At 41.9% G+C, this 10,087-nt stretch overlaps 1 long non-coding RNA gene across 1 annotated transcript in view; it reads left to right on the forward strand.

Moving 5' to 3' along the window:
• Positions 1-9,871, forward strand: part of LOC114068742 — an 11,763-nt gene extending 1,892 nt beyond the window's left edge. The window contains exons 3-4 of the long non-coding RNA XR_003573658.1: positions 8,850-8,912; positions 9,843-9,871. This is a non-coding gene — a long non-coding RNA (uncharacterized LOC114068742). The remainder of the gene's footprint in view (positions 1-8,849; positions 8,913-9,842) is intronic.
• The last annotated feature ends 216 nt before the right edge of the window (positions 9,872-10,087 follow it).

The following is a 10,087-nucleotide window of genomic DNA, read 5'->3' on the forward strand; positions in this document are numbered from 1 at the left end:
GAGTGGGAATACCCCAGATTGTTTATCTCAGTAGTAAGAAAAACTATTACTGAGAAAGACACTTTCATACTTAAACTCTGCAAGATTTATTTGAAAATTACTCTTAATGTTCTTCAGCCAATCTGCTCCCTAAGATTTGAGTCATATGTGCCTTTAAATATTGCCTCAGTAAGTTCAGACTTATACAGTTTTCCTACCTCTGAATTATATTTAGTTCATCATTCTCATAATTTAAGTTCACCATATTCCTATACTCCATTTGTATTGTGAACCTTCTCCAAATGATGTTTCTTAAATTTGGGAATAGATCATTGGTACAAAACCAAAATACTTTTGAATGTGTCCTGTCTCCTAAATATTTTATCTATAGCTAAAACCATTCTCTCTCGTGAGTGTGAATAAAACCACAACACAAACTGGAAAGCATTCAGCATCAATGCCCACACTTCCATCTCAGGCCTACTTTGTTATTTTGCATAAGTCCCAAAATGAGAGAGTTTTACTTTTATAGATAGTCTAATTAAAAACTCCAAATGAAGTCTGTGGTGCTTTTAAAATGAAGCTTTAACTTTGTGTATAAACAATGCTGATGCACAAACAGATTTCATTTCCTATCAAAGTCAGTGTTAACATTCTTTAGGCGTTTGCAATATTGGAAAATCTGCCAGATGAAGATTTCTGTGTGTTGTGGGTAAACAGGCCCCATGCCTGCAGGGTATCTAAACCAGCACACAGATCTCAACTGCAGAGAAGACCCTTTAACCACTGTTTTCTTTTGCCCATCCATAGGAAATGACCAACTGATAGATGAATGACTAAGCTCAGCATTCCTTATTTATGCACATACAAAGCTGACTTTCTGGGGCTCCTGACAACCACAGGGGTCAGTGGTTTAATTCCACCACGTGTATTCTGAGTAATCCAACAAAAATAAGAGCCGTTTTCTGCTTATTTAGTGCATACTTGCAATGAGTTCATCGTTCTACACAACAAATGGAAGGCTGAGTGCCTGCTGTGTATATATATATATATAAATGTAGATATACACACACATATATATATTTATGGATGAAGGAGCTGAATGCACCATTTGCTAACCAGATTAGACCAGGAGGCTGATTTGTGACAATGCAGTGCCTTTTAGAAATAGTTCCAGCCTCCAGTATTGCCAGCGCTGAACTGAAGCTGTGTGGCTGCACAGGGCTCCAGTAAAAACAGAAGCTGTGCTGTGTGGAGCAGCCTGCAGCTCTGGAGCTGCGACTGAAGTGATGCCTCAGTGTTAAGAGGGTGACAGGAAGGGGTGACTCAGCCCCCTGGGAGGGAAGCTGCAGTCACTGGCCACTGCCTTCCCCTTGGCTTCAATAAAAGAACAGCGTCAATGTTTCTCTTCTTTGTGAGAAGCCGGTACATATGCCATGTCTGACCTGATACAATCACCAAAACAAACTTCCCACACTCTCTGTTTTCCCCCAGACTTTTTGCAGCGTGTGTCAATGTTTTAAATGCTTCTCTCTTCTCCGAGTGCCCACAGGAGACTATGGAGACTGTGTGTCACTTTTGTGAGCTGTGCAGGGTCAGGAAGGAGACGCTGACTCTGCCCCATACGTGTCTGTCTGTGTTCAGAAGGATTCTTGAAGAAGAAAACTGCAGGTGAATTATGGAAAATCTTGCTCTGCCACTTTGTCAAGTCAGAAACTACGTGCAGGGCCTGTGTTATGGCTTATTTTTCCCTAAAAACCAAGCACAGGCTGCTCTTAGCTGTAATAAGAATGAGGCCACTGTGCTCCTGATGCTGAAAAGTCAGAGAATGAACTCCCTCAACTCATTTTGGGTACAGAAAGCCAAAAAGTACACACCTTTATTGAAGCTCCAGGTGCTTTGGAAAAAATCCCAGAGGATGCACCCTGAATCACATGGGTTTCATAAATTTATCCCACTTTCTAACTACAGATTCAAGGATTACCTCATGTGTCCCACCCCACTCTCCACCACAGCAGGCCCCCCTCGAATCGCTTGTGTTTCTCTTGACTCCTTGGTTCTGGTGCAGTTTCCTGCCTTCTGGCCCTGGTTCAAGGCCTAAATCCACTCTTGTCTCGGCTGTTTCGTCTTCTTTCTCGCTTTTATCAGTCTCCCCACAGGTGCAAGCAACGGCCTCTGTTTTATCAAAATTCTTGCCTGTAAGGAATCTTCACAAGAAATTATCAACTTGCCCTTGAGAACTTCCAACCTTACTAAAACACAGGAGTTCTGTGGCTAACACTCTGCTCTTAAAATGCTTAGTCTGCAACACATAAATTCTACGGCTAACAATTTCTAACAAAGTGCTTAATTTACAGCCACACTCTCAGAAGCAGCCTGGAAACCAGCTTGTCAGTACTGAGCCTATGGCTGACAGTGGAGTGATCTGGATAATCTTTGGAGTACGAGGAGCAAGAGGCAGAAGAACTTTAACTTCACCAGCATCCTGTGTATATGCTGGTCATTGCAGTATTTACCACCGGTGCACCCAGTGGAACACCAAGTCATCATCTGGGCTCGGATTATAACTAAGCCCAAAGCTATTATAAAAGAAAGACCTCAAGATATATTCAAAACAGAACCTCGTGGCCAACCTTGCCCGGAGCCACTTTTGTCAGAACAGCTGGAATTGTTTTAATTGTAGTTCTTATAATCGTCACTGTAATTAGCTCCTGCCTCTTCTGCAGAGAAGAAAAACATGATGGCCATTTAAATTAGTCAAATAAAAAGGCTGGGAAAACTATTACTATTCATGGACTGCAACCGAATTTGCATCTTCTGCTACTTCTGATAACAAGCTGTTGGAAGACACCCTGAAAACACTGGTTTACAGCTTTTCTTCTTTTCTTATTTGCACTGTGTTTTAAACCTGCAGTTTATGGTCAGAGAAACAAAGAGCTGCAAACCCAAGTTTTTCAACAGGCACTTACTCACCACATGGCAAATTCTGTCGACACCGTTTAGTTTATTGAGTGACTGATCCTGTATGTCAAACTCTAACTCTTCCACCTTCTAACAGTGATGACCACCAGCACTGTAAAATAAAGCAGAAAGCCTTGGCTGTCCTGCACAAAGGGGTTTTATGATGCTGGCTGGAACTTAAAGGAAGTTGTGCTGTTGGACTCCTTTAACAATTTTCAGATCCTTGTTATTATGACCCCACTACTATGAAGCTCACTATGAAACAAGATCTGGCAGGAGACAAAGTATGAGCTGCCATCTGGGAATGCTGCAGGTTTGCCAGAGGAGATCGAAACCAGGATTTATTTTAAAAGCAATGAAAACCTCCTTTCACTGGGCTGTAGTAAAAGTGATGATTATAGAGAATATGATGGAATCCATCTGAAGGTACCTACTGCTAGATAGGAAAATAACAGCAGTAGAGTAAGTTCCAGTGACAGCCTTTCCAAATGCAAAACCAACCTGCAGAACCAAGTTTAGGAACTGTGTTTAATATCTGAATATATGCACACTGTTTTGTCCTTACTCATTACATTTAGAGCAATTAAGTTTTATTAAGACTTTAGCAAGCTACCATTTATTTTTTTTCTGGTTAATTTTTTTCCCTTTTACTGTTGAATTCTGAAATATGTCAAAAAGTAGGAACACAAAAATAATTTTGTTTATTTATTTAAAGCAATGAGTTCTTGACCCTAACAATGCTGATACATTGTTCTTTTAGGACCTCTGGAAGTGATGTACTTCAGGGAAGGACATGAGTATTATTTTACCTCTTGCTTCCCCACATTCACTGTGTGCCCTGGAAAGTCTAGAGGATGCCTTTTGGAGCAAGGTAAAGCTAATTAAATCTTTGAGGTTTTATTTTTAGACAAGCTACCTAGACATAGAAATCTGAAAAACTAGGCTCATTTTTTGTTGAAAATTCTTCCAGCATTGTCAACCCCAAGAGACCCATTCATAAAATGAATGAACTGTCAGTGGTTAAATTATTATAAAACTAAAGGGAAGTGAGTCTGGTGTTCACCTGCCTTTTAACCTTCCAGGGTAAAGCATACCCTGATGCACTGATACATATCTCTGAAGCTAAAAATTATTTTCAAATAAATGCTAATACTCTTCCTAGTAGCAGGATCCCAAATCCTGCCCCTTGCTGCTGTGATGAGGGGAAAAAAAAGTTGCACCGTGCTTCAGTATAAAGTTTCAGTAACTGCTGCGTTACTGTATCGACCACTACATATCCACATGCTTAACTTGTGGCATTTAAATTTGAAAGTGGTGGCCTTGTGTATGCGGTCCTAATTTTGCAGATGCAAAAGGAGGAGAAAAAGGCTGCTTGTTTGGCAGTGAGTTTCGATGAGCCAATGAGATCCTCCACTGAAGTACAAGAGAAAGGAGGAAGTAGGAGCCCAACAACCACTTGCCAGTCTGTTCTGCGATCAGGCAGCGGATAAGCTGTTTGCAGCTTGGCCTTTATTTTAGATTAATGCTGTCACAAGTATAGCACAGTTTGCACAGGCACTGAAAACCAAAGCCAGCTGATTACGAGCTCCACTTTGCCAGGGAAACTCTGAGGAGTGCCCTGACACCTACTGAACACAGGCCGTGGAGAGATGGATACATTTCAGCATCACTGAATGCTGTGTGAAAATATGAGAACAAACTATATAATACCCTAGGGTCCATATTAGCATTGGGAGCTAAACGTTCATTCACATATTAGAAAATAAAGCAACGAATATGTGGCTTTTAATTATTAATATTTTTTCCCGCTGTAATTGAAATCCTGCTGCTTTTCATATTTCCCCCTGCTATGCACAGTGTTGAAGCAGGGGAGGAGAGAGAAGATGAGAAGAGTCCTGCTACAGGGAGGTGGGGAAAGTCCGAGCTGACAGATGGAAAAAAGTGCTGTCGTGTGAAGGCTGGAGTAACAAGCACGAATTGGTCTGAGTATCACTTAACTGCACTGCAAATGCAGGCCTAGATTTAGAATAACTGCAAACTGAAACCCGAACACTGGTGGAAACTGTCATCTCTACAGAATTCTGGTAACACAAGTTGAGTGATGGAGGGTGTCTCTCTTCTGAGTGTCTTGTTCACAGGCACTTATTGCCCTGGCAGGGTCTTAGGTCCTGTATACCAGGAAGCAGTTCTGAGTTTTCCCTTTCTGTGGCTTCTTTGGGGTTCCAGCCCTGGGAGTAGATCATTAATGCAGATTTATGGTGGCTGTTATAACCAGGCTAATGTCGGCTCCTTTGAAAGGCAAAGTTTGCAGTTAAATTCCAGTTGATAAACGTTTAGATAATACCAGATTTGATGCAGTTTAATCATAGGAAGGTGATTAGAGATCACAAGCTAAGGCAACCACAGACCTTTTCAAACAAATACACTCAGCATGGTATATTTAACAAGATGCTGAACATTCCAGAATCATCAAATCCTTTTTTTCCAACAGAGCTCCTCCTTTTGAAATTAAGAGGTAATGCCAGTGGAATCCTTGCCAAGTAGGCAAGAACTCATGAGGGCTGTTAATAATTTCCGACTTTTCCCCTTTATCCCTTATGAGAGTCCTAAAATTGCTCCTTTTGCTTTATTGTGTTTTTATGCTCTAAATGCGTAATGCACAACATGCTGTTTTGTCCCTGCTCTTCCTCTGCACTTGTCCAGCTGCTCTGATCCCTTTTGCAGCAGCAGCAGCCAACCTGCTTACCCACAGTGAGGAACCACAGCCTAGGGATGGCTGAGAACCACGTGCTGTGGAGAAGAGAGACACGTAGAAACCAACTGTCCTTGTGGTGATCCTTTTCCCCTCACTGGCTTGTGATTCCTACTGCTGGTTATGATATTCACACACTCTCCACTGTTAATGCAGAGGATACCTTCTCTGATTTACACAGAGGATTTCAGAGTGCTGTCAGCTGTTGATGGTTATCGTTTCAGAGGATGTACACAGACACACCTTGGAGCTTATCTTCAAGCTTGCCTTGTGTGGCAGTGCATCCTCCCCCCTCTTGGGCCACACTCTGACCTCAGAAGTGCAAAAATCCTGGAAAGTGAGTTCTGCCTTTACTGGTAGATGTTCAGCTTGGCTTCCTGGGCCTAGAGCCTAGGACACCATGCTGACTTAATGGAAATTGCAGTGATGTCACAGTTTGAAATTCAGCTTGAGAAAAAAAATAAATAGATGTTCAGCTGAGCAAAAAGAAGCTACGCTTGCTTTATTACTTTCCAAAACGGATTCCCTTGCAGCTTCAGATGTTTGCAACAAAACTGGCTAGCACATTGCTGGCAAAAGATTTTGTGATCATGTTTTGCTTGGATTGTTCTGCTTTGTCAGTGTGGTTCAGAACACAAAGGCTATTGTTTAAAAAACCCATGAATGTTAATTTGCATTCCATTGCTGGGTTATTACAGGGAGGGTGGAAAGAAAAAACAAGCTCTGACTTAAAAAAAAAAAAATTTACATTGTTTCCTTTTCCCTTTCTTCTTCCTTGTGACCGGTTCTCCTTTATTTTAATGTTTCTTCTCCAGGCTGCTCTTAGAGACAGCGAGCACTTTTAGGCAAATACAAGTACACCCACAGCTGTGTGTGTAGAATAGAGTATTTTAGTTGTTAGGGACCCACAACAGCCGTCTAGTCCAGCTGCATGTAGATCATCAGTAGAGCTATGTACATTTAAAAATTACCTTAACTTACAGAACCCATTCTATAGTGATGTTTGTGAGCGGTGACACTTGCAGTAACACACCTGCTCTTAAATTAGGAGGTAATTGCAGAGTGAAATTCTGTGTCTGTACTATTCCAGAAGACTCTGAGTATGGTTTCACAAGTGGCACAGACACCACTTGGCCCTCACTGCCACATCTGCCACCATCTGCTGATTGTCCACCCTGAGCCACCTGTTCCAGCTGTGCCCACAGCCCCAGCTGTGGTGTTCATACAGCAGTGTGGGGAGGTGAATAAGCTCACCAAGACAACCAGAAATAACCTTACCAAAATACAGTTTTTGCACTTAGGTGGTCTGACTCCTCATGCAACCTCCCAGCACTAAGGCTGAAGGAGGGTGGGAGGAACAGGACACCAGGAAGAAGAAAGGGTAGGACTGTCAAGGCCCTGATGGCACTAATAAAACTTTATTTGCCTCCCTCACACCCAGCCCACAGGCCCAGAGGCTCTGCTTAAGTTCAGCTGTGCCTATTTCTACCAGTTTAAACTAATTACAAAACTGTGATAAGAGAGAGCAGGAAGAGTGAAGGTGGTGTTAGTTCTTCCAGGAGCTGCCTCCCAAAAGAGGGAGTCACACCACAGGTATTTGTGCCAGCACAAGTGTTTGTGCAGCAAGGCAGAGAACCAGAACAAAGAAAAGTCGTGCAGTTAATTCTTGGAAGAACTGATTGACCCCTGTACCTGAGGAGGGAACAAGCAACTTGTGTTGAGAAGAGTGGCTGACACAGCCTCAGCCTCGAGTGTTTGTGCAAGTCTGGAAGATCACCGAGGTGAGGGGTCTGTCTGGGATCCTGGGAATTCCTGGGACTGGCCTAGGCTGAGGTGAGCAATGATGATGTGTCTTCCTTTGTGTCACTGCCCAAAGCAGCTCAGGCAGGAAGGCGCTGCTGCAGTTACATCCTGCCACTGGCAGTGCAGGTGGAGCTGGGGTTATTTAGGCCTTTCTTAAACACAGCAGCACAAATATTCATCTAGACCCAAAGGTGCTGGTCACAGGGTTTACTTTCAGTTCACAGTGAACGAGGAGAGAGTCAAAACCAAAGTGTTCTGAGCCTGGCTCTGCCCCCTCAGTTGTTTGAAGATGAGCCCGTTTAGTACTGATTGGCTTTTTGGGGGTTTTCTACTGCCCAGCATTTTGATTGTTCTTTCCAAATGTCCTCTTCTGTCAAAACCAGCGTGGAAGTAACATCATGACTACTACACCTGAACCAGCAGTGTTCAGAAATGTCAACTGAGGAAATTCTTAAGGCACTGAGTGACATCTCCAAGAGACAGCTCTCACTGTTGACCATATTGCTAACAGGGATAAAATGGGGGTTAGCTGGAAAGGGAGAATAATCTTGTACTGCAGATAATTAGTCTGGGTTTGCTTATGTCTGTAGTGTCCAGCTCCTATGTTATGCTAATTTAACTTTTATTCAATGAGGAAGAAGGGAAAGTTTTCATAGAAACTGATAAAGCCAGAACTGCCCAGCAAATAAAAGGCATCTTCAACATCAGCAGGTAAGAAACCTTTAAGAAGGTTAATGAAGAGAGAAAATGGTAATAATCAGGATTTTATTCAGTATGTTGTAAAGGAAAAATACATTTCACTAATTACTCATTGTTGGATATTCATAAGAGAACATTTGCTTTCTTCTGCCATTAATGAGGACTTAATTAAAAGTATTTGTTTTGGGACAAACAAGATACATTTGCATAAAGATTGTGTATTCTAGAAACTTATAAAGTTCCAGAATTTACCAAATATCGTGGGCCTATTAGGAATGATTGAAAAAGCAGTCTAAAGGGTAGTAAAACCAAGAGGCACACGAAACACTCAGTGTAAGTAAGGAGCAAGTGATGAGTGGCACAAAGGGTGGAAGAAAGACTAAGGGTTATTTTTGTCTGGAATAGAATTCCTGATGCTTGGTAAAGATACACCTGTTGTACCTCTTGTTACGAACTATATTAAATCAGACTAAGCTTAATGAGTGCCAGATTGAGTGTTTTCCAGGATATTCAATAAGGAAAGGAGTCCAAAACAGCTTTTAAATGTTTGATTTGGGTTTTTTTTTTAAGAGCTGAAAATACTGAAGGAGACTGGAATGGTACTTGGAGAGAAAATTTCTTATTTTAACTGTTTTGCCCTCTTTTCTATATCCAGTTTGATGTTTTAAAGAAAAGTGGATGCAGTCGTGCTGTCCTCTTCTTGGAAGTTATAACTGATGTGAGTAACACAGATGACTGATTCAGGCCTCAGGGCCATTATTTAAAATATCCTCCCACTTTTAGGTATGCATCTGAGTAAACCAACATACCTGGTAAGAAATTCTTGGTGCTTGTGAATGGTCTTGCAAAGGTCCCGAGAGAATTTCAAAATAAAAGAATAAACGAAAGAAGTTTACCTGCTGTAAGCCCACAGCAACACTATTCCCTTGCTGGGGAGCACTTCCTCAGAGCAGTGATGTCACGGTTTTGGAAGCCTTTTAGAATGTTTGTGTCTGACATCTCGCTTGCATTTGTCTGTCAGCAATTCTTGGTTGGGATAACCCACTTGTGCACGTGGTTCTGGGTTCCTGAGTGAATCATTTAACCTCTCTGCCTTCTTCTCTTTCCATCCATAAAATTAGCATAATAATGCTAATTCATTGCAGGCTATAGTTAGGCTCAATTAATGTTTGTAATGATCTCTGAGACTGTTGGATAAAACATGCTGTAAAAGTGTATTATTATTGTTAATAGAGCCTTTTGTACTGCTGCACTCCAACAAAGCACTACCATTGCTCACCAGCTCCTAAATTTCATGGAAATCCCAAGGACTTAATGGGCTACAACTTTCTGTTAGTGTGTCCCTTTATCTTCCTGATCCATTCAAACCATCAGAACGGTTTTGGAACATGGAAGAGCTGTGGAATTTGTGCAGAGAGGAATGATGTCATTTTGTAAGTGATCTGCAGAGAGCTGTGATTTGCGCAGCTTTCTTAAAATGAGGTGGGGAAGAGAAACAGTCCCAGCAGTGGAGATGATGGCACTGTGAGGGAGTGGCAGTGGATAAATCTCAATCTGGAGCTCAGAGTTAATGCTCTTTTTGTGCAGTTTTGGCTGCACATACCAGGATGACAATGGGAAGGCTCAGAGCTCCTCTCCCACTTGTCAGGAGCAGATGGAAAAATGAAGGAACAAGCTCCTGGTTTGAGCAGATCTACAGCCCTGAAAGAACAGCCCACATTTAACAGCATCATGAACAGCTGAGCTTGAGTATTTAAGTCCAAACTGGATTTTTGGTTGCATTGGTTCTACATTTGCTAGACTGTTTGGAGCTGTGAGACAGTCATCTCTACACACGGGTTTTAGAAAGAGAGATTTCTCTGTCCTGTAATGTGACATTTTGTTTTATCAAAT

This window comes from Empidonax traillii, unplaced genomic scaffold, assembly GCF_003031625.1.
Source record: "Empidonax traillii isolate 1590-97213 ecotype Southwest subspecies unplaced genomic scaffold, ASM303162v1 scaffold1119:size178550, whole genome shotgun sequence".
Taxonomy (NCBI): Eukaryota; Metazoa; Chordata; class Aves; order Passeriformes; family Tyrannidae; genus Empidonax; species Empidonax traillii.